Here is a 22210-nt window from a genome sequence, read left to right as displayed (position 1 = left end):
CAATTATTTTTGTGTGTATGTATTCCCAAGAGCGCGACTCGATGGTTTGATTTCTGCACCCCAACATTGAAGTGTATGTGTGTGTGTGTGTGTGTGTGTGTGAATGTGTGTGTGTGTGTGTGTGTGTGTGTGTGTGTGGTGCGCCGGCCTCTCTGGGGCACTGTAAGCATTAGCATGTGAGTTTGTTAGCGGAGTGCTGAGGTGAGCAGGATGTTACCGTGGCGAAGCAGGTGCTCCAGTCATTCATGGGGGGGGGGGGGGGGGGGCGCGGAATCCCCAGGGACTTAATCGTCAGCTCCCTCCCAACCTCCGCCGCTCCAGCGCTCGGCAACACAGGTGGTCAAACGCTGCGATTAGACAAGTGTGGGGGGAGGGGGGGCGATGATGGTGGTGGGGGTCTTCATACTGACAGAGCACTTATCTTCCATGGGCGAAAAAGCCACATTATCCAGCAATGAAAATTGCGGCGTTATTATAGACCCACAGTTTTTATTTGGCTTTCTCTTTTCCCCTGGTGGAGTTCTTACAGGGTGTGATTTTTGGAAACAAAACCTCAATAAGAACAACATTTCATTTTGTTGATGTAATGCACTGTTCCCACTTACAACCCTCCCATACTGGATGCTGCTAGTATTCTAAACAAAAACACTAGGGTCAGATGGAGACAGCTTGAGTCTGTGCTCTGTATATACCTGACTGACAAATGTCACAGTCAAGAGAGGCTATTTAGGAGAAAAAGCAGGATGGATTGAGGGGTAATGTACACGACTGACAGCTTGAAAAGGAACAGCATCTGTTATGAATAATTTTCTGCTCCTGCTTGTCTTATAGCCGACTGCACACTCAATTTTATATATATATATAAAAAAAAAACACCAGGACGTAGTTCTCCAACCATTAAGAGGAGCCATACTGTGAGAAGCTAGCCGATAAAAAAAAAAAAAAATTGTTAGAAGCTCTCGATATGTGCTAAACGGCGCCAGAAGTCAGTTTATTGCTGCAATCTTTACATAATAGTGCTGATGATGAGGCTTCCGACAGGCAGACGTGGTAATCGTCTGTCATAAATCTTAGTCACTTGTGACAAGCACACAATGCCAGCAGTTGTCTGTTTGAGGGCAAATGACTTATGATAAATATTGGCTTGGCAGAGATGTGTCTCAATATTGTGGTGAGACTCTAGGGAAGCTCTCTGCTACTTTTAGAATTCTCATCAGGGGTTAGGCACCTGTGTGGAAGAAGCACAACTTCCAAACACCTAGCTTTGCTTATTAAATGACTGATAGCCACTTCAAATTTCTGTCATCATGTGCCTGGATTTGTTTATATCATAATATGTGAAGAATTAAATGTAGTAAAAAAAGATTAGAATTAAATTTTAAAGGGGCCAGAAAGGCACTCTTTTTCATCATTTCTGGCCTCTGTGTTAGCCACATAGCTGTTTTTGTTTGATCCAAACAGTTTGTAAAATAAAAGGTTATTCTCTGTTCGTGTGATGTAGCAAGCTTTTAAAGACAAAGACACGTAATCTTGACAAAGATACAGATGAATGAACATGTTCTTTTCTAAATGACCCTGACAACGAATTCAGATGTTTTTGAACCTCCCCTCCGTTTCTGAAGGTTTATCATGTATAATAACGGACTAATTGACGGCAGATGAGTATTTTGTGGCTCTTGGGTGGAATCTCTTTTCTCTTTGAGGGTAATTTGTCTGTCATCACTCTCTCAAGGCCATTTTCCCTCTAAGCACCCTTCAGAGACACACACACTCACACACACACACACACACACACACACACACACACACACACACACACGCACGCACACGCGCACACACACACACACACACATGCCCCGGCCACCTCCACTACACTGCTTTTTATACCAATTAATGTCAAGCCTCTATCAGCATGTGATTGAAATGAAAGAGCCCCCTCTGATTGAGGCCAGACCTTTCCCTGCTAGCTCAGGGATCGATCCCAAGGAGAGGGAGAGAGAAAGACTGAAAGACAGAAAGACAGAAAGAAAAAAAAAAAAGAAAGAAAGAGACCTCCAATCATCCCACAGTCAATTTTCAAATGAACCCATTGGCCCTGCCAGCCTTGGCCCCCGAGTGGCCCTGGAGGAAGTGTCAAGGTGGCTTGGTGGTGGTGGTGGGAGGGGGGAGGGGGTGGGGGGGGCAAAGTGCCCGCGAGTGCTCACTCAAGGCCCTCCTCATGCCAACAGGGTTAGCAGAGAACGGATATGCAAGTGTAGAGATGGTGGGGGGAGTGTGGCTGGGGGGTTGGGAGTGGACAGAGCAAATGTAGATGTGTCCTTTTGTTCCGCACAGAAAGGCTGTGAGTGTGGAGCGCTGAGAGGTGCTTGCCAGTGCTGATGAGAGTCCTTCAGAGTCATCCTGAACAACTCTTTTTCAACATATACCATATTCCTCTCATGGTCCATTTGTAGTCCCATAACAAAGCATGGACTGCTTATGTGCCATTACACGTCACAGTCGTAATTCATTTATTTAAGTATCCATTTAGTCTTCATAACAGTCTTTTTTTTTTACATTACAATGTCATATGTTTTAATTCCCTTATATAAAACTTGTAGCGTGGTATTGAAACCAGAGACAGCCATGGGGAATCACTTGCACACACACGCACACACACATGCACACACACGCACACACACATGCACACACGCACACACATGCACACACACGCACACAGTGGAATTAGAGGTAATTAGGGAGAGGCAGTAATTGCTCGCTGAGAGCTGAGATCGGCGTATTTGTATGCAGGCACTGCCCCCTGCAGTAAGATAAAAGAAGGCTGGGAGAAGATGAACATCATCCAGCTCTCATCTCTCACTCTCTGTGTGTGTGTGTGCTCTCTGGGCTTTAAAGAGCAGTGGAACATGAACTCTATGAGTATCCGGGTGGATGGTGTTGTATTTCATATTAGAGCCGATAACGGGTAGAGCCTGTGGAACAAATGTCTGATGAAAATGATCCAAAAAAACAATAGCAGGAATGTTGTGTGAATATTGTCCATAGGTGTTGAGTCACTAGACAATGTCTTTGTCTGAGGAGGAGTCTTCCCTCTCCATTGTCGAGGTCGTACCCCCAGCATATATATATATATATATATATATATAGTGCCTATCTTGATGTGCTTCACTTCTCACAATTTCCAGTGAATGTTTATATTTTTGGCACTGACCAAAAATCTCTTTTATCCCCCCCCCCCCCTCCCCGGATGTTCTGTAAAAGTCCTCCATTCTGTCTGCCCTGTCTATTCATTTCAGAGATAAGTTTGTGATCTCTGCTGACCAGATGTGTGTGTGTGATTGCTGTAGGCCTATATTACTGCTCATCCAAGATAGTATCTCCCACAAAGTCAGAACTTTATTTATACTAGAAGATATTTACACCGCATGAAATCCTCTCCATTGATACTCATCTCGTTGTCTGTCTGTGCAGTTGTGTGTGGTGGTGGTGGTGAGGAGTGAGCAGTGAGCGTGTCAGTCTCCTCTTACTCCTCCCTTAGAAACAAAGAGAAGATGAGCAGGGTTTCCAATAGATGGCATCAGAACGCTAGTGTGAGGAGGAGCCGGATGTGGAGTTCTGAGGGAAAGCAAACACTGATCTCCTTAATGAAAAAAGTACCAAACATGGAAAGGCAAGATTATATATAATGTACATTTTAGAAAAAATACATGATCTAATTATTAACTGTAGTGAAATCACAGCTCATATCATAGGTGTATTTTTGTATCTTTTGCACAGATGGTTTCCATGCATTCAGAACTGGTTTAAATATTTATTATTGGTAAGATGCATTCTTTAAAATTCAGGTGTGGAATTATTTTTTATTACATATTAAGAGCATTTAAAAACATTCAAGGAAAACTCAGTGTTCTGTAAAACGCTTGCTCAGACCAGTCTTTGATTATTTCTGTTATGTAGTCGTAGTTCAGAGAAATGTATTTTGAGGGGCCATGGCCAGCATTGCTGTTGTATGTGGAGTCTGCCAGAGAGGTGACACGGCGGGATAATAGAGAAAGACAACAGGTCGGTGTGTGTCTGTTTTTATTTTCATGAGATGTGTGGATGTGTGTGTGTGTCTCAGACTGAGAGTGACAGAAGGAAATTGACCAGACAGGGTCAGACGGGAGGTTAGTTTTTTTCAGACCTGTGTTTGTGTTTGTGTGTGTGTGTATGTGTGTGTGTGTGTGTGTGTGTGTGTGTGTGTGTGTGTGTGTGTGTGTGTGTGTGTGTGTGTGTGTGTGTGTGTGTGTGTGTGTGTGTGTGTGTGTGCAAGATAGTGACAGTTGGGATCCATTGATAATGTAATGCATTGGTTAGATGCTTGCAGAAAGCTGCTGGCTTGTATGTGGATGCATCAAGTTGCGTTGCTAAAGTAAATAAGCATAAAGGAATAATACAGAATTAAGACCAACTGAGAATCTATCAGATGACCAACTGAGAGAATAATTGCATATCTTCTCATGTTTGTCCATTTGAAGTTGTGAGGGAAATAAAGCTCAGCAAAACTCTGGCAGTAGCCGAGCTTCCCAGTAAGATGTCAAGCGAATAAACTCCCCAAAAAGCATCAGTGCATCTTCGTACATTAGCCTCCCCTGACGAGGTGGGACATGATCTTTTGTTTCCGAGTTGGAAATGTTTGTCGCTGACACGTCCTCTCTGCGATGCGTCTGCTCTAATTCAACTCTGATATAGGGGTGATGATTGAAATGCCAAGGCAACTAACAATCCCCATCTTTGTCCTCTGGTCCCTAGAGCAAGAACCCTCTCATCTCTCTCCTCGCCCGCCCGCCCGCTCCCACAATCAGCCCATGGTGGCTGTAATTAAATGATGATTTTATAAAGTGTGAGAAGGCACTCTGACCAAAAGCAAATAGGTGCTTATTCGTGTGCTAAATAACTCTAATTTTCTCCAGTGGCAATTTCTCTCTCTGTGCTCCCTGTGTTGGTCTTAGTGTTGCTCTTCTGTTTCTTGACAGCGAGACATGAACCCTGCTGTTGTGTTTTTCATAAAAAAATAAAATAAAAAAAGCATTTAAAATGAATATTTTTAAGGCTCGTCCTAACGAAGACCGGAAATGTCTATGATGTCTGTCTAAATAGATGAAGGTGAATGAAGGTGTTTCAAAGCAGACAATCACAAAAGGAATTCCATACATGTTTTTTTAAAAGTCCTATTCTGTAATTTCACTTACATTACAGCCAAGGTGTAAACAATTATAATATCATCAATTAATCATCAATTGCATATACAAAGATAGAGTAGACAAAATATCTATTCTATTTTTTATATAGATTTTATATGATTTTTGAATGCATTTAGTTTTGTGAAATGAGAAAATGCTCATGGGTAGACCTCAGTGGACCTCTTTAAGGCGGCTGGGAGCGTGCCGGCTTGTACAGTAAAGTCTCCATATTTAGAGCCGTTAGCCCAGCATGCTGCGAGTAATCAGTGATCTTATAGGGACGGCGGTGCTGTTAGTCAGGGAGAGCGCCGTGCAAAGCAGAGGCTCCGCCGGCTGCTTTTGAAATGTGTAACTTTGCTCTGTGATCCTCAAATGTTGTGGCGTATAATGGAGGCCACCATCCCTTTGCTTCCGTCGCCTCTTCACTTTCTTCTCTTTTTCTTTGCACCTCTTTTTTTTTTTTGAAAGAATTAAGCTGTAGGTCTAATTCGAAATATTGGAACACAAAAGCTTAACCATATTATCTCTCCAAAGGAGGGCAATTGGTAGGATGATTTGATTGAATAAAAGAGAAAAATGGCAGCACCAAGCTTTTTAAGCTCAAGGATGTATTGATGGAAGCCTATCATTTTAGGCAATTAATGTGTGTGTCTCCTGGAGAAAAAAAAAATGATTATAGATAAACCCACACAACCCCACAAAAATGGAGTGTAATATTCACACACCTCTATCAAGATCCTTTCTTTGATTGATAAAAAAATAAAATCTTAAATCAAGATGGCCAGTTGTGAGAAAGAGAGAGAGATGAGGGTCTAAATCCTCTTATTAAGATTGCCACTTCTTCCAGATACAGTGCAGACAGAAAAAATGAAGCCGTATGTATCAGATTGGAAATAATATACTCTTTCTAAAATCAGATTATTTTTTACAATGTCATTTATTAACAATTAAACATTCTGTTCATAAAAAACACACATTCCTTTTTAATCTGCCTTGATTTCAGAGTTAAATATTTTCTTTTTTGTTAAATATTGATGTGTAAAATTGAAAATACAAAAGAAGCATCATACACCTTTTGTCACCAAATCTCCCAATCTGAATTGTTCTTTAAAATACTGAACTTGATCAGTTTCATACATGCCAAAGGACATACAATTACCACATATTGTCATGATCACATATTTTTACACTCACAATTTGAAAGGTTCTTATTTTAACATTTATTGACACCTTATGAGACATAACAAGAGATAAAATGTCCAGACAAGAAGACACAAGACACAAATGAAATACCTCTGATCTCTTCATCTCATTAAAGCAGCGTGTGCGTTTGTTTTTGTGCCATGCATGAAGTAGGTGAAGATGAGGTAAAAAAATGGAAATATTAAAACAGTAAGAAAGTGCAATCTTGCCTTACCCAGCCAGTGTGAGAGTGCTTGAGTTGGCGGCCGTGGTGTCTGTAGTCTGTAAAAGGTGTGTGAGTGCGTGCATGTGTGTGTGCACCAAAGTCACCGTCGCTCTCCTGTCTCTGAGCTGACCTCACAAAGGCCCCGGCACACACACACACACACACACACACACACACACACACACACACACACACACACACACACACACACACACACCATTCGCTCTCAGCTCCTGCTCCTTAATGGGTCTCTACGCAGCACATTGTCATCATCTGATACCATTCAGCAGCCATTGTGGGGGGGTAATTGATTGTTCCCAAATTCTCCGTAATGACAGAGAAAAAACTAATAACGCAATTGGATTCTGCAAAATAACAGCGGAAACAGCTGGAAATTAGAGTGTCATTAAAAAAAGTAGGACTTGGTTTGAGAGACGTGATTTGTTGTTGTACAGTACGTTATTGTAGCTTTTGTTTTGCATGTGATCATCCTTATTGGAATTCTTATTGCAATTACATTATGATTCAGAGAGTGTCAGGAACAACATACATTCTGAATGCTCGTACGCCACTGTTTGAAACCACAGGCTCTTGTTTTGACTTCGCTTCGCTCCATTGCACGGTTGATGCAGGTTTTGGGGGTTATAATAAGGTTAGGCCGCCATACATCTCCTCGTTTAACAGTCTTTCCCTGTGAGTGAGTGAGTGAGTGAGTGAGTGAGTGAATGAGGGAGTGAGGGAGCGAGCGAGAGAACGCGAGCGCCTCCACTCTGAGAGGGGGTAATTTCCTCCATATGCCAGCCCTATTATTCAGAGATCAGCGGCCAGGGCCGTTTCTCTCCCCCTGCTTCTGCCTGCCGTGCCAGAACCCCACGATGCCTCGGAGCGAGCAGCTTTGCTACGCCGTTAGCTTCTGTTTGTTTTTTTTTTAGTGTGGTGCCAGAGTTTAGTGCCGGCACTTGACAGCAGTCCCTGAGGTGTTTCCAACATTACAAGGGGGTAGTTATGTGTATGTGTGTGTGTGTGTGTGTGTGTGGTGGGGTGGGGTGGGGTGGGGATATCTGTTCCCCAGAATCAATCGGCCGTCTTAACGGAACATCCTCCACCATCTGGTCACAGCTTACCAGCCCACTCCCGTCAAATCCCAATATTTGTGCGGGGCTGATCCCCCTGGTCCCAGAGGCCCCTGGCGAGGAGGAGCTCCTCAGGCCCGGCCCGGCCCGGCCCGCTCTCTGGCTCACATCTCCATCACACCCCCCCCCCCCCCCAACACCCCCCCCCCCCCCCCCCCCTCCCTTTCTCTTTCCTCTCTTTATCCCCCTCCTGTTTCTGATTAATCACTAAATCTCTGTGGCAAACAGAGGGGACTCTCCTAGATAGACACAGGGAGTTGGGGACACGGAAAGAGAGAGAGAGAGAGTCACGGGGAGAGGGAAAGAGGAGGATGAGAGTGGAAGAGAGGAAACACATTGCCAATCACTTTGCAGGGCCTCTAGCGCTCCGTCGAAGCCACCCGTGGAAGATAAGAGTGCGATGTTACGTCTCTGTTGGCGTCATCAGTGTTACTGTTTGCTCATAAACACCACTGTGTCTCATTTGTGTCTCTTACATTCATTAGACTCCCCTGCCTGAGGCTCTCCCTGCCCTGTCCATTGACCCAGCCTCACATCCCTGAGTGTTTACACAGTAATTACACCAAGTCTCCCCAAAAATCCTGTGAGCATAAATGTTTCGGGGCCGTATCCATCTCATTACGCCCCGGTCTTCCTTTTCTCTCTCTCTTTCATGGAGAGGCAAAGCCCTGAAAACGAAACTGACTGCTAAGATTTCAGGCTCAAGAGTCAAAGTCACCTCGCATATTTTCCACTGCTACATGCCATTAGCTTAGGCGGCTTCAGAGGAGCGAAGCCGCGCGGGCCTTTGAAAGTTCAGAGGCTTGCCACCTTGCTTTCCGACCGCAAAACCAAACCGAAAAGATCCCTGAAAGCCATTAAGAGGGGCTGTCAATGTGAATATGGCATGGAGCGTGTGGATGACACCTTCTCCAAGATCCCTCCTCTCCGGCTGCTGACTAACCTCATGTCTTCGTGAGAGCAGCAGCAGCAGCAGCAGTAGCAGTGTGTGGGGTAGATGCAGCAGCAGCAGCAGCAGTGTGTGGGGTAGAGGCAGTAGCAGTGTGTGGGGTAGAGGCAGCAGCAGTAGCAGTGTGTGGGGTAGAGGCAGCAGCAGCAGCAGTGTGTGGGGTAGATGCAGCAGCAGTAGCAGTGTGTGGGGTAGAGGCAGCAGCAGCAGCAGCAGTGTGTGGGGTAGAGGCAGCAGCAGCAGCAGTAGCAGTGTGTGGGGTAGAGGCAGCAGCAGCAGCAGCAGCAGTGTGTGGGGTAGATGCAGCAGCAGCAGCAGCAGCAGTAGCAGTGTGTGGGGTAGAGGCAGCAGCAGTAGCAGTGTGTGGGGTAGATGCAGCAGCAGCAGCAGCAGCAGTAGCAGTGTGTGGGGTAGAGGCAGCAGCAGCAGCAGTAGTAGCAGTGTGTGGGGTAGATGCAGCAGCAGCAGCAGCAGCAGTGTGTGGGGTAGAGGCAGCAGCAGCAGCAGCAGCAGCAGTGTGTGGGGTAGATGCAGCAGCAGCAGCAGCAGCAGTGTGTGGGGTAGATGCAGCAGCAGCAGCAGCAGCAGCAGCAGTGTGTGGGGTAGAGGCAGCAGCAGCAGCAGCAGCAGTAGCAGTGTGTGGGGTAGAGGCAGCAGCAGCAGCAGCAGCAGCAGCAGCAGCAGCAGCAGCGGAAGCAGCATGTGGGGTAGAGGCAGCAGCCTGACCAGGAGAAGTGAAGCCACGTGTTTATTATTAGCAGGCACAGCTGCCGCATCTCCCATCTCCAAAAGCTCTTGTACAGTATTATCTTCACCCCACAGACAATGGCCAAGCCCCTGTAGCCGAACCCTCAAAGGGAATAAATTAGGCAAGAAGAGAAAGGGGAGCGAGCAGCACGCGTGAGAGACAGGAGAGAGAGGGAGAGGGGTTACATGGCGTCGCAGGATGTCAACCGTTCAGCCAAGGTCGGATGCGTCTCACCCATGCCACCCATGCCACCCCCCCACCTTGGCATTTGTACTCAGTGTCGCGGTTCTGCAATCTGTAAACATTTATGGAAGGCAACGTGTTGAGGTGTGGTGACCGCCCCCCCCCCACCCCCGCACCCCCCCATGGCACCCTCCTCCGCCAGCGACCCTCGCCCCCAGGAGCAAATGAGTGAATGTGAAAGCGAGGGAGCGAGGGGAGGGGGAAAAAGATGAGTGAGGCAAACACACAGTGAGTGAGGGGCTAATAGGGTTAATTGTCATGTAAAAACCTCCACAGTCGACCGTGGGTCCGGGTGCAGCTCCTTACTAACCCCCCCTCCCCACCCCCCCCCCCCAGCCTCTTTGTCTCCCAGAGGGGAGCTCCGAGCCCAGATGGCATTTTCCTGGAGGCTGTGACCCACAAGGGGCCGGCGCCAGCCAGGAACAAGGTGCATCTCCTCCGACTAATTAATTTACTATTATAGCACCTGTTTCCGAATAGATAGGGCTGGGAAGGGCTGCGGTCCCCAGACACAGCGGTGGGCCTGGCTGGTAAATGGGGTTTGAGCTGATTATATTAAGCTGATGCTTTGATCATCTGAAGGCGTTAAAATGGAAATATGTTTGCTCTGGCTGCGGGCCTCCAGGAGAGGAGAGAGGAGAGAGGAGAGAGGAGCGTCGCGGCACAGTCTGGGGACGCACAGCTGATTACTTCTGACGGAGGAATCACACCGGGCCCCCGCGCCCTTGCTCTCTAAATAAGAAGATCCCCTTCTCTAAGCCACTCCGCTGCATTCGGGAGGGATGGTCTTTTTCTTCTTCCCTCTTTATTTTATTTTTACTCTCTCTTTATCTTTTTTTTTCACTCTCACTTTGTGCTTTGAAGGTATATGAAATTGTGACCATAAGTTCCTTTTTTTTCTTGTAAGTGATAAGCTACCTAAGTGTACACACATATATTGACAAACCGTACATATACGTTTTCACGACGTCATTTCACGTCTACCAATAGATATTAGTATTAGTGTTAGTATCCCTATTGTCAAAAAAGATTTATGTTTATTGGGGTATCAGTGCATTCTGACTTCCTGGATGCTGCTGTTCTTTCTTTCACTTGCGCTGCCTGTTCTGAATGCTGTCAGAGCATCCAGTAATCATCCACCTCAGGTTTCACACTAATCCAAGCCTCTGCTGGAACAAATATTGGGGCAAATAAACCCACACTGCTTTCAAACAGAGTTTGCTATGGGAAGGAGGCTATCTCTGTGTGCCTCTGAGTGTGAGTGTATGTGTGTGTGTGTGTGTGTGTGTATGTGGGGGGTGGGGTGGGTTAGTGGGGGGTTGCAGTGAAATGAAGCATCGATGATGGAATAATATGGGGTGAAAATGAGAGGCCTGGCCCCCAAACACTGCCACTCTGTAAATGGATTTAGCCCATGCTAATCTCACCCGCGCTCACACTTCATTCATTTCCACACCAGCGCCCCTTCAGGATTAACATAATTTATCACCCATGAAACACCAGAAAACAATTTTTGCTTGTAAAAAAAAAATCACACCAACATTAGTGCTTGCTTAAAAAGATACTACAGCTGTGTGTGTGTGTGTGTGTGTGTGTGTGTGTGTGTGTGTGTGTGTGTTTTTCTCTCTCTCATTTCTCCCGAGTGTGAAGGACCGCTTCGCTGTGCTCCCCGTTGAACTCCTGTCTCCTTGTGTCCTCTCTTCAAGCACGACGACTACAGGATGAGCATAGCTTTTATTTGACAGTTATTAGTAATGTATTAATTTAATACACAGTGGGATGGGCGCACTTTAATCCTGAGGGACATTAATCATGGCTGTTTGCTGTGGGGCTGGGTGTGTAGTGAGGGCAGGTTGAGCGTGTCATCACCTCGTGCATATGAGAGCGGCTCACGGCCTCTAATTGAGACTGAGTAAATATTTGTCCAGCATGTGCTGCACACGGCTATCGGCACATCTCTTTGGAAAGGGTCAGGCCTCCAGGAATAGCCTACTGACGTCACACGTGGGCCAAAGCTAAGCTAATTCCCTTCCTTAGGTGCATCTATATGCATCTATGTTTCATATTTAGCCTTTATGTAGCCTATATGAGTCAATACTTCATTTGATATCAGGAATAGCTGAGGAAAGCTATCATGGAAAACTGCAAAAAATCCCTTTTTTTTACTAAAACAACTTCTTAATACACTGTACATATATAACCCTTTACCTAACCCTTGACGAAGGGCTGCATATTTGAGTATACAGCATCTGAGCGCGGTAACTCATCGTTTCTCAGGAATCTTGTGTGTATTTGACAGATTAGCTACACTTTAACAAGGGCTGGGTAATACAGTGGGAGCCCCTCAATGATCCTGGAACTGGCAGTAATTGTCCTCCAGGGGAAAAATAAAGATGATAACCAACATGTCAATATAGAATCTTGATATTTGCCTCTGAGATTTAAATGGGCATTTCCTTTTCCCCTGAGCACACACAGTTGATCTTCAAACACACACCGGTCCCAAAGGCATACGTGACCGCCATTGTGCCGGCCCATTTAGAGGGAAACTGCACTGTTTGCCCAGCAACGTGTGGTCAGTGTTTCGGTATCCACTTGACTGTCACATGTGCCTCAGTGAGATGGCCTTGTGTGGTCCCCACCCTGTTGTTCTCCTCTGTTGACTTAGGCACCCCTCTCTCTCTCTGCGACAATGGAGGCTGGCTATGTTGTGGTTGCATGCGCCCAACCTGAGCCATCAATGCGCTTACATGTTTTACTCGGCATGCCTTCTAATTTGGTTTTAGGGGAGGGAGAGAGGGCAAGATAGAAAGAGAGAGAGAGGGGGCAAGATAGAAAAAGAGAGAGAGAGGGAGAGAATTAGACTTGCTCCCTTGCACACACTATCTTACAAGCCATGGGAGTGGGGCCTCTCTGTATCTTAACATTTATTTTTCCAATTTCTTCCCTCTCCTCTTTCAAATCAGTATGTGTGGCGTGCCACCGTGATTATAGTCTAAAGGTTTCCCCACTTACCTGGCCGTGAACAATGAGCTCTCTGTGAATAGGTTGTATTCACATGGTTAGGCTTTAATGGTCTTCCAGGGTGATATGGGGAGGGGGGGGTCGGGGAGGGGGTGCGGTATCTCCAATGCAAGCAGAGTCTGAAACGCATAGCAATGATGCCTCAGAAGCTGGAGCTCTATAATGGGAGCTTCCTTAGCTTAATCTACCCGCGCAGATGGTTACTGTATCCTGCTTGACTGAGACAGAGGCAAAGAAGACTTATATGAATACTAAAATGGAAAAAGAAATCTGCGCCAAATAAAAGTATTATTTTTTTCTTTCTTTTATGTTCCAGTAAGAATAATTGTATTCTTGACGCCTGGAATGAATGTAGTTTCCTTAGCCCCCCTAACGAGGCGACAGATGTTGCTGGTTGAAGTCGTATGGTTGACCATGAACAACGTCTTGGGTTAAATCTCTGCCAATTTGGCAAAGTTAAGTCATGACTGCTTATTGAATATCTGCTTTCAGTCATTTCTGGAGATATGAAACTACAGGGAGGAAAAGACTTTTGAAGCATAGAGGTCAGCCCAATAACATGAAGTCTCCTAGAGAATAGAATGTGAAGGAAAAGATGGCGCTTGTCTGTCAGAGTGGGCTCTGCCTGAGTGCTGTGCGAATACAGACTCAGATTTGAGATTTCGATTTTGTCACAGTTTGTCTAAAATACACAAAATGAATAGTTAACACTATTTACTTTGAGGTATCCTTTGATTTGAAGTCAAAACTTAATGTCCAAATGAGAAGCCTGATTTTAGCAGTTGCTTTCCAGCTGCATCTTGTCTTTTGGCAGGATATTGCTACGCTATCTGCTGTACAGCATGCTTAGACACTGATTAGAGGCCTGCGTCTCACAGCCCGGGCCCCTCCAAATGGTTGATGCCCATTTACTTTGGCTAACTGGCATCCCAGAAAATTCTTTCAGCATTTTCATTGCATTATTGCATAAAGAAGATTAGAACCAAAAAATCTTGACTGCTGTTCACGAGGCCATTAATGTGCTTTGTGTAATTGAACAAGCTTTAGCGATGTTTTATGTGGGATGTGTTTTACCACAATATCATCAGCTTGGCAGTGTTTACATACAGTAATAACAAGTTCTGTCATTCAGGGACCCACAGAATTCACAGGCAATTCGGATTTATCGTAATCTGCTTTCCCTTGGTCCACATTTGTATAGAAAACACAAGATTTCATTTTTCTGTAATTGCCTCTCTTAATTCTGCACACCCCTCCACGCCAAGATTGGAAACATCCAGATTTTTTGGGGGGACATCTTGGGATTCAGACAGTGAAGATTTGGGGAGGCTTGAGATTTTCTGTTGGAACTTGAGTCGCGGACAGAAGTAGTTTGAAAACTGAAACGGAGTGGCCTGCGCAGACATGATAAAAAGTAAGAAATTAAACATCTTAGTTTTAACCCTGCCACTCGTGGCGATACACCAAGTCTCCCTGCCTTTCTACTGTACCATTGACAGCACTTAGCTTCTGCGCTAATCTTTTCCTTCATTGTTGTGAAAGGGGGGCATTGGGGCTGCACTCAGTGGGGGACTTGGTGACATTAAATAAAACTTTGATTCCTCCTTTAGTTTTTTTGCCTCTGCTTGAGCCCTCACCATCAGAGTACATACTCATTCACACTTACACACACACACAGACACACACACACACACACACACACACACACGAACACACACACGAACACACACACACACACACACACACACAGACACACACACACACACACACACACACACACACACACACACACACACACACACACACGAACACACACACACACACAAATACACATACACACAGAGAGGGATTGTGGATAATGTATATTTACTGGGAAATCCTAATGCTAAGACATCCCTGCTTGGTGAGGGTTAAGTTCAACTTTTGACCCTCACTGTCGATGTGGTGCTCTGTTGACTCGATCATCTTCATCTGTACAGTATTCTTTGTCAAGTCTGTAGCGCCAATAGAGATGATTTGGAACATGAAAGAGAAAAAGTGTGTTTCAGAGCACACACTTGAACCTTTTCAGCACCGTATCTGTCTTCCTGCTCACGAAGTAGCTACATTAGAACACAGTTTGTTTCCTGAAACTGGAATCTTTTACGCTTACGCAATATAAAAAAAAAACCTTGTTGACCATACAGGTTCTCCGACGAGCCGAAGCAATGGAGCCAGATTTTCTGAGGCGTCCATGAAAGTGTAATCTGGTCCTCAAGTGGCCGGCAATTGGCCTGATTTTCTTTTTAATTCACCGTCTGTTGCATTACACAGACCTGTTTTCAGGCTGTCCTTTTATGCCAGCCCGTCTCTTTCACACTACACCTGTTAGTATCACACAGATGTACATCTAGCGAGATGCTGGGGAGAAAAACAGTCAGAGATTGGCTTGAAACAATTAGAGACAATTTCAGGAGCAAAAAAAGATGACCATCTGCTGTGTGCATTACCTCCATTGAATAAAAGAGCCTTTTGGGGCCTGCCAAATTTTTTATTGAGAATCCCATAAAATATGTATCCTTTTCATTAAGTACTGGAGGGTCACCCCTCTCTCTCCTTGAAGTTTATGATGGAAGGGATTCACTCGTGTGAGAGTGAACACTCCACTTAAAAAAAAACCCACACAAATCAAGAAAATGTTTGTCCTTTTGAAGTGTGATTGAACACTGCATGTTTAACAATGTGTGCTGTGATTGAAGCTGAGGGAACAAAAAGAGTTGAAAATCCTGCAGAGCAAGTGTCTTAGGAGGTAGTGGAACTAAAAGTTGAGAAAGCACCACCAGTTATCGTAACGCACTGCTAACCGTGTTTAGTCTTAAACACTGCTGATTGACAGTTTGTAATTTACTTTGTTGTTTTCCCAAAGTGCATCTTTTGTGTGTCTTCTTAGGGAGGGGGGGCTAATATAAAGGAATCCTGATCTCTAAGTAGGTCTGTAATGTGTAAGTGGAACACCATCACAGAGACATCTCTCTTGGGAAATTGGCTGACCCTGATCGCCTTTTGGACCAGCCTTTCTGCATCGCTGCCCCATTGTGTCCCACAACTCCACAATCTCATGATCAATCTTAACACCCTACACCTTCGTCAAGTCAATAATTAATTTCATATCTTTGGGAACAGGAGGTGTTTCCCTGTTTTCTTCCTAAGAAAAACATGCCCATATGACTTAGCCCATCTACCAGGCTTCCCACCTTGGCTAAATTGGAGGCAGTGGTGTGGAATAGGAGCCTCCCTTCCTCTCTGCTGTCTGTCTGTCTGTCTGTCTGTCTGTCTGCCTGTCTGTCTGTCTGTCTGTCTGTCTGTCTGTCTGTCTGTCTGTCTGTCTGTCTGTCTGTCTGTCTGTCTGTCTGTCTGTCTCTCTGCTGTCTGTCTGTCTGTCTGTCTTTCTGCCTGTCTGTCTGTCTGTCTGTGTGTCTGTCTGTCTGTCTGTCTGCCTGTCTGTCTGTCTGTCTGTCTGTCTGTCTGTCTGTCTGTCTGTCTGTCTGTCTGTCTGTCTGTCTGTCTGTGTGTCTCTCTGCTGTCTGTCTGTCTGTCTGTCTGTCTGTCTGTCTGTCCGAAGGCCGTCGCTCTGAGGTTGAACTTTCTTAAGGTGCTTTTTCCATAGTCTCCGGCATCCTCGTGGCAGTGCAGCCCACAATGTAAGGAGGTCCTTCACATTCAACTGTGCATATTGTCCTGTTTCTCCCACTTGTTTGTGAAGGGCGGTCGAGTGTACACGAACACGCATACCTGGACTTGCACTTTTTTTGTGTAAATATTAATTAGATTTACCATGAAAGAACTCGCAGTTGCCTTGATTTGTAAATGTTATCCATGAATAAATAGTGACCTACTACAGGAGTCCAGGTCCAGATTTAGATGAAGATGCATTTGTGTGGCTCCTGGAGAGTGTGGTGGTGTGGTGGTGTGGTGATGGTGTGATGGGGTGGTGGTGTGGTGGTGTGATGGGGTGGTGGGGTGGTGGGGTGTGATGGTGTGGTGTGGTGGGGTGGGCTGGAGAGGCAGTGCATTCCAGGCATAAAAGCAAGGACGGATCGTCAGCAGAAAGCGGACGCATCTGAGGGCTGTCAATGGCGGACACGTGGACATGTGTGCGCATACGTTTTTAATGGAAAACCTCCTCGCCACGCCGTGGCCTATATGACTGACTGCCACGGAGATGAGTTTTCCTTGTAAAGCGGAGCAGGCCACTGAATTAGGAACAAGGTGAAATCCGTATCCACACAATTGCTCCTGAAACTCGGTGCCGTCTGAAAAAAAAATGAAATGCTGACGGACTTTAATTTATTTATCACTGCAAACACTTTCTAAAATAGATGGAGGGGACATTGCCAGGCAAAAGTTATAAATGTGGGTTTTTTTGCTACGGGAGTTGTGTTGTCGTACATGTTGCATGACTTTCTCCCCCAGTCTCTGAAGGTTTCACTCCTACTTCAATACCTTAATTGCATAGCACAAAGTCTGCCAACCCCCTAAAGAAAGGTTGATCACAGTCACATACCAGTAAAACCATTCATTCATTTTTACCCCCTCGAGTTTGTTGTCATGTTGGCGAATGGTTAATTATGGTGCAGATATGAAACCATTTCTAACACATTATTTATATCTGCTGTACATCATTTGCCTTACTTTGTTATTTACAATGTAGTTTAACTGGACTGGTTATACCTAGAAGGAGTATCATAGGGTGTATTGTATCTTATTTACCCAAACATACAATGCCCAGTTATTTCTTTTGTCCAGTTCTGGATGCGTTCTTTCTGAAGTTGTGTGAAGAAATTCCTTTTTCAAGGCCCAATTATATTCTTTGTTCTGAAGTGCTTATTTTGAAATGACAGTGTGCACTGGACGGATACCAGACGATAGAGATCACTCATTTAGTCACCACCTGAATGCTGTTTTATTTATGCCACAAAAGCTCTAGGGTTTGGGTTCGTTGTGTCTGCCACCAGCAGCTATACTGAAGCAGCCACTGGAGCCTCAGAGAGGGAGAGAGAGAGAGAGAGAGAGAGAGAGAGAGAAGGAGAGAAGGAAGAAGAGTGCTCTGTTGGCCAAGTCTGGCTGGAGAGGATATTGTAGCTAGGCCACTGTGTTTGATGGGCTGAGAATCTATTGAAGTGCAACTGTAAAATGGACTTTGTTCAGGTAGTCACTTTGTTTTCATGCTGATAATATTCATCTAGGGCAAGGGGTTTTCTTCTTTGCTCTTTGGGTTCGGATTCAGAGGCAAGGAGAATGCAGGGGAAAATTAGCTCCCTCTCTGTGTCCTGGGAGTGTGTGCTCATTGATTTTATGCTATCGATAAAGAGTCTTGCATAATGTGCTTAATTCAGGGGAATATATCCACCTTCCGTCATTGTTTAGCCCAGTTCCTTTAGAATAAGGAGATCTTGAGAAAAGCTATTAGAACCGCTCCATTATGGGGGAAAATAGAGAGAGAGAATTGCAAGTGCAATCAAGACGCTTATTAGAGATTTCATTGGTGGGTCCTTCCCAGCTGTCTGGAACTAGCCCAAGCCACGAGAGCACCTCTCATCCCTTAAAGCATGCAGAAAGGGATTAGAATTAGTCCCACTCATAGAGTTTAGAGAGAATATTCTACAGCATTTTTTTTTTTTGTATGTTGTGTCATATTCTACCACCCTACTTCATCTTTAGATGACGCTATACACAGCTATACTATCACTAAATAACTTCATCATGAAAACATATTACAAAACAAAATATTTATTTTATTTTGTAATAGTACCGGGAAGAATGACAGCAGACACTGTTGAAAGTATCTTAACCATATGGGCATGATTTACTTATGCTGATATTGATATGTAAATGCAATGACATACATTTGAAGGGGAATGTTGTATCCTAATTTCAACTGATCATGTTTAAGAAGGCTTCACAAAATTCACATTATTCCCTTCTGGTCTCAGGAGGATTTTCCTTGATGAGATCTGGTAAAAGTGTCTCTAAAACACTAAATGTAATTTCATCACAAGGTCAATGCAGTCAGTAACAGACCCACTTTTCCCTATGAAGATGCATGAATTAAACATTTAATTTAATATAATAGGATAAACATTACATTTAATAAGATGCTGATGATTTAACCATGTGCCTGTATAGCAAGGTAAAAGAAATGGTTAAGGCAGAGTTTCTAAACAAGCCAAATATGAGCCCCCCCCCCTCAAGGACTTCTTCTTTTACAAGAGCTTAGGTTGTGTCATCTTGTCGAGACTCACCCATGTCCTCCAGTGCATTACCAAATGCTCTAATTTCCTTGGCTAGCTTGATGTTTATTGTGAGGCTGAAATTGAAAATGGTCGGTAATGGAGCGAGCTTCACAGCCTTAGACCAATTCTGAATCTAAATTACTTGCTTCTTTTCAATGGCATCGACTGAGGAGAGCTTTGTGCGCCTCGTACCTAATCAACCCCAGTGTGACCCTAGATCCGTCGGCCCTCCTGGATTAATAATAAAATCCTTGGTTCAAACAATTATTCGACCTGAAATGGCTGGCCATTTTAGTGGGAAAATTAAAGAATGTGAAATTAATTTTTTTTTCCTCCAGACTCAGCATGTTGTAGTGCAGCACTTATTTTTGATCTCTGCCCCATAAACTTGATTTCCTTTCAAAGATTTTTTTCCCCTCAGCGTGTGATGTCGCACACCTCTTGGCTGTCTTTTATAACTGAATGAGTGTAGCGACTGCTTCAGGGGGGGATGTGAAGACAGGCCATTCTCCTGAACTCCATATTATAGACTGGATGGGTAGGAATGTAAAGATTTATCAGATAACACTTGGGATTAATGTATATGATTTTTGCAGGCCAGGTTGTTCAGCCGTAGGAGATTATGCCTGCAAAACAACTGAGAAAAAAAAAATCAGTTTCATAGATTAGTAAAATGCAAGACACTGCGCACTGTCCACTCAAATAATAAATAATACATTGATTTCCTCACATGTCCCCTCACAATTTAAGGCTAATTTGGTGAACTTCATCTTAATTCGTTCTTCTACTTCCACTGGCCCATATGATCTCATATGTGGATTAACTCTAGTAGCCACAGTACTTCTTGCAGACTGTGGAGTTAGCAGCTGTGCAGGTAGGGTGGCAGATTGTTTGCAAGCATGGGGACTTTTAGCCAGCTCACAGGGAGAAGGTGGAGACTGACACACTTGTGTGTACCATTATACAAGATTTCAGATTAAAAGACTAATTGATCCATTTTTGTGTGTGTATATGCGTGTCCTGTTTCTCGCCATTAGAGGGCACTCTGGCATCCATCTGCTACCCAGACCTCCAAGTGTGGAGGAAAATATACTGATGTGCAGAAGAGATGAAACCAAAGTGAGAGGACTTAAATCACAGCGTCTAAGGTTCCAAACAAACAAAAATCATATATGTAGTTAATAAGGTGCAGCACAGGCTTTTAACGGTAGGATTATGATATTTCACAAAAAGGCATGCAAGTGAATGTAGGATGTCAGGCAACAAGACAAGAAATTATTAGTTTAATAACTTTAACTTATAATCCTTTTCTTTGAAAACCTTTGATTTTGTTTCCTTGATTATGTATAATAAATAAATCAATAATTAGTTTTGTCCCTACTTCCGGTCTTCAGTGGCCTGTAGAGCCAACCAATTTAAACTTGTGAAGTTGAAATGGAACTTGGACGTTAATAGCATTATTTTATTCAAGGACTGAGAATTTCACATGCATAATTTTCCCCATCTCGAAACACAAAGCATTTTGTTGCAGAGTGCCTAGTGGAGTGTGTGTGTGTGTGTGTGTGTGTGTGTGTGTGTGTGTGTGTGTGTGTGTGTGTGTGTGTGTGTGTGTGTGTGTGTCTCTGTGTGTGTGTCTCTGTGTGTGTGCGTGTGTGTTCAGAGTTCAGGAAACACTCAGGAATCTTAAGGAGAAAGCAAAGGAAATGCATTGCCATGGAAACAGGTTCAGTGTCACTGAGGATGGGGGAAATAATTAGTGATGTTCATCCATTATATCTGTTGTCTGTTAAGGAGCTTTTTTTTCCCTTTTTTTTTCTCTTGGCCATTAAGACACATTTTATATGTAGCATGTAATGTTTTATTTTACGGTGATAATCCTCGTTATGGATCCAGAAAAAAAACAAAGTGAGCTGGCACTCACACATACAACTAATGAATTTCAAGCAGCATGATGGAGGTAGCTGTTTGTCTGTTGCATTGAGCTTATATAACACATTCACCAGCGTTCGTTATAGAGGAGGGACTTCTATTTTTGCTATAGTGTTTTGTCGAAATATTACCAGAGGTTAAAAGTGCAGATATGTAAAAGTTTGTGAGCAGTTGGCTAAACAGAGTGCAGAAGTGCTGTGTGCATATTTGCATAAGTGATTTGAAAGTTTTTGAAAATGTCTGAAGAGTATTTCTGAAACATTGTTGAAAGATTAGAGGCAGTGGCCAGAGATCTCATTTAAATATTTACCCCTTGACTGACTGATTATGTGGTTGTGGCTTGGCTATTTCCTTACCTCTATGGAAAGCCAGTAAGAAGCTTTTCATAAGCTAGAACCTGCAGAACTCATCTGCACGATTGCCTATTGACTTGTTGCTCTGCATATTTTGAAGGTAAATTTGTAAGCCTGCAGAGACACGTCTATCTCAGTGCTTTCACCCTGGCTTGAAAGGACAGTCTGATTAGTGCTTTCACCAGAAAAAAAGACAGATTCTGCCCATATTTGACGCACACACACCCAGAAATAATGCAACAAAGTCCAAGGTTAGCAAAATGCAATGCTGAGGATGTTGATTGAGGGAGCATTGACTGTCTTGTGCACAAAGGCTCAAACACGTGAAGGCCCGTGAACATTACAATTTTTGCAAAACCTGTTATTTCACTTCATGTTGATCGATAAAACATTGTGGTCCCAAATGGCGGCTTCATTATTCATCCAAATTCAGTCCTATTTTGGGTCTTCGTTGACTTTGGATGACACCCACCTTTCAGCTCGGTAACCTCACTGACATCAGAGCTTCGAGCCACACATAAAAACATACAACACGCACAAGAAAACCCTTAGATTCGGGTCCTGCAAACTGTCTGTTTGTCTCGCATTGGAAATTCTGCGGCGCGCCTCTCCTCCGTGGGTGAGTCCCTCGTCTCCCCCCCTTTCTCTTAGTTGGCCGTCGGTGTCGGTGGAGGCAGGGGAGGATCGTCACGTGGCCAGAAGGCAGTTCCTTCATTATGCAGCTGAAACAATAGTATGTTCATGGCTGCACTAATTATTATTCTGAGAATGTACCAATTTGTTACATCCAGAGTGACAGTCAGCCCGGGCCTTGAAAGGGGCAGCGCGCCAGCCATTGCAGTCAAGTGAAAGGGCTTCTTTCATTCAGACTAGTGGGACAGGAATGACCCTGTCGCATATGTGGGCAGAGGGAAGGGCTCCGTGCCAGC

General features: G+C 44.4%; 1 long non-coding RNA gene across 1 annotated transcript in view; it reads left to right on the top strand.

Moving 5' to 3' along the window:
• The window catches only part of LOC116222128, a 96741-nt gene that overhangs the window by 5847 nt on the left and 68684 nt on the right, over positions 1–22210 (top strand). The gene's annotated exons all lie outside the window — the stretch shown is intronic.

The sequence above is a fragment of the Clupea harengus genome, chromosome 10 (genome assembly GCF_900700415.2).
Source record: "Clupea harengus chromosome 10, Ch_v2.0.2, whole genome shotgun sequence".
NCBI lineage: Eukaryota > Metazoa > Chordata > Actinopteri > Clupeiformes > Clupeidae > Clupea > Clupea harengus.
The sequence above is the reverse complement of the archived record's forward strand: the minus strand, read 5'-3'. Positions and strand labels throughout refer to the sequence as shown.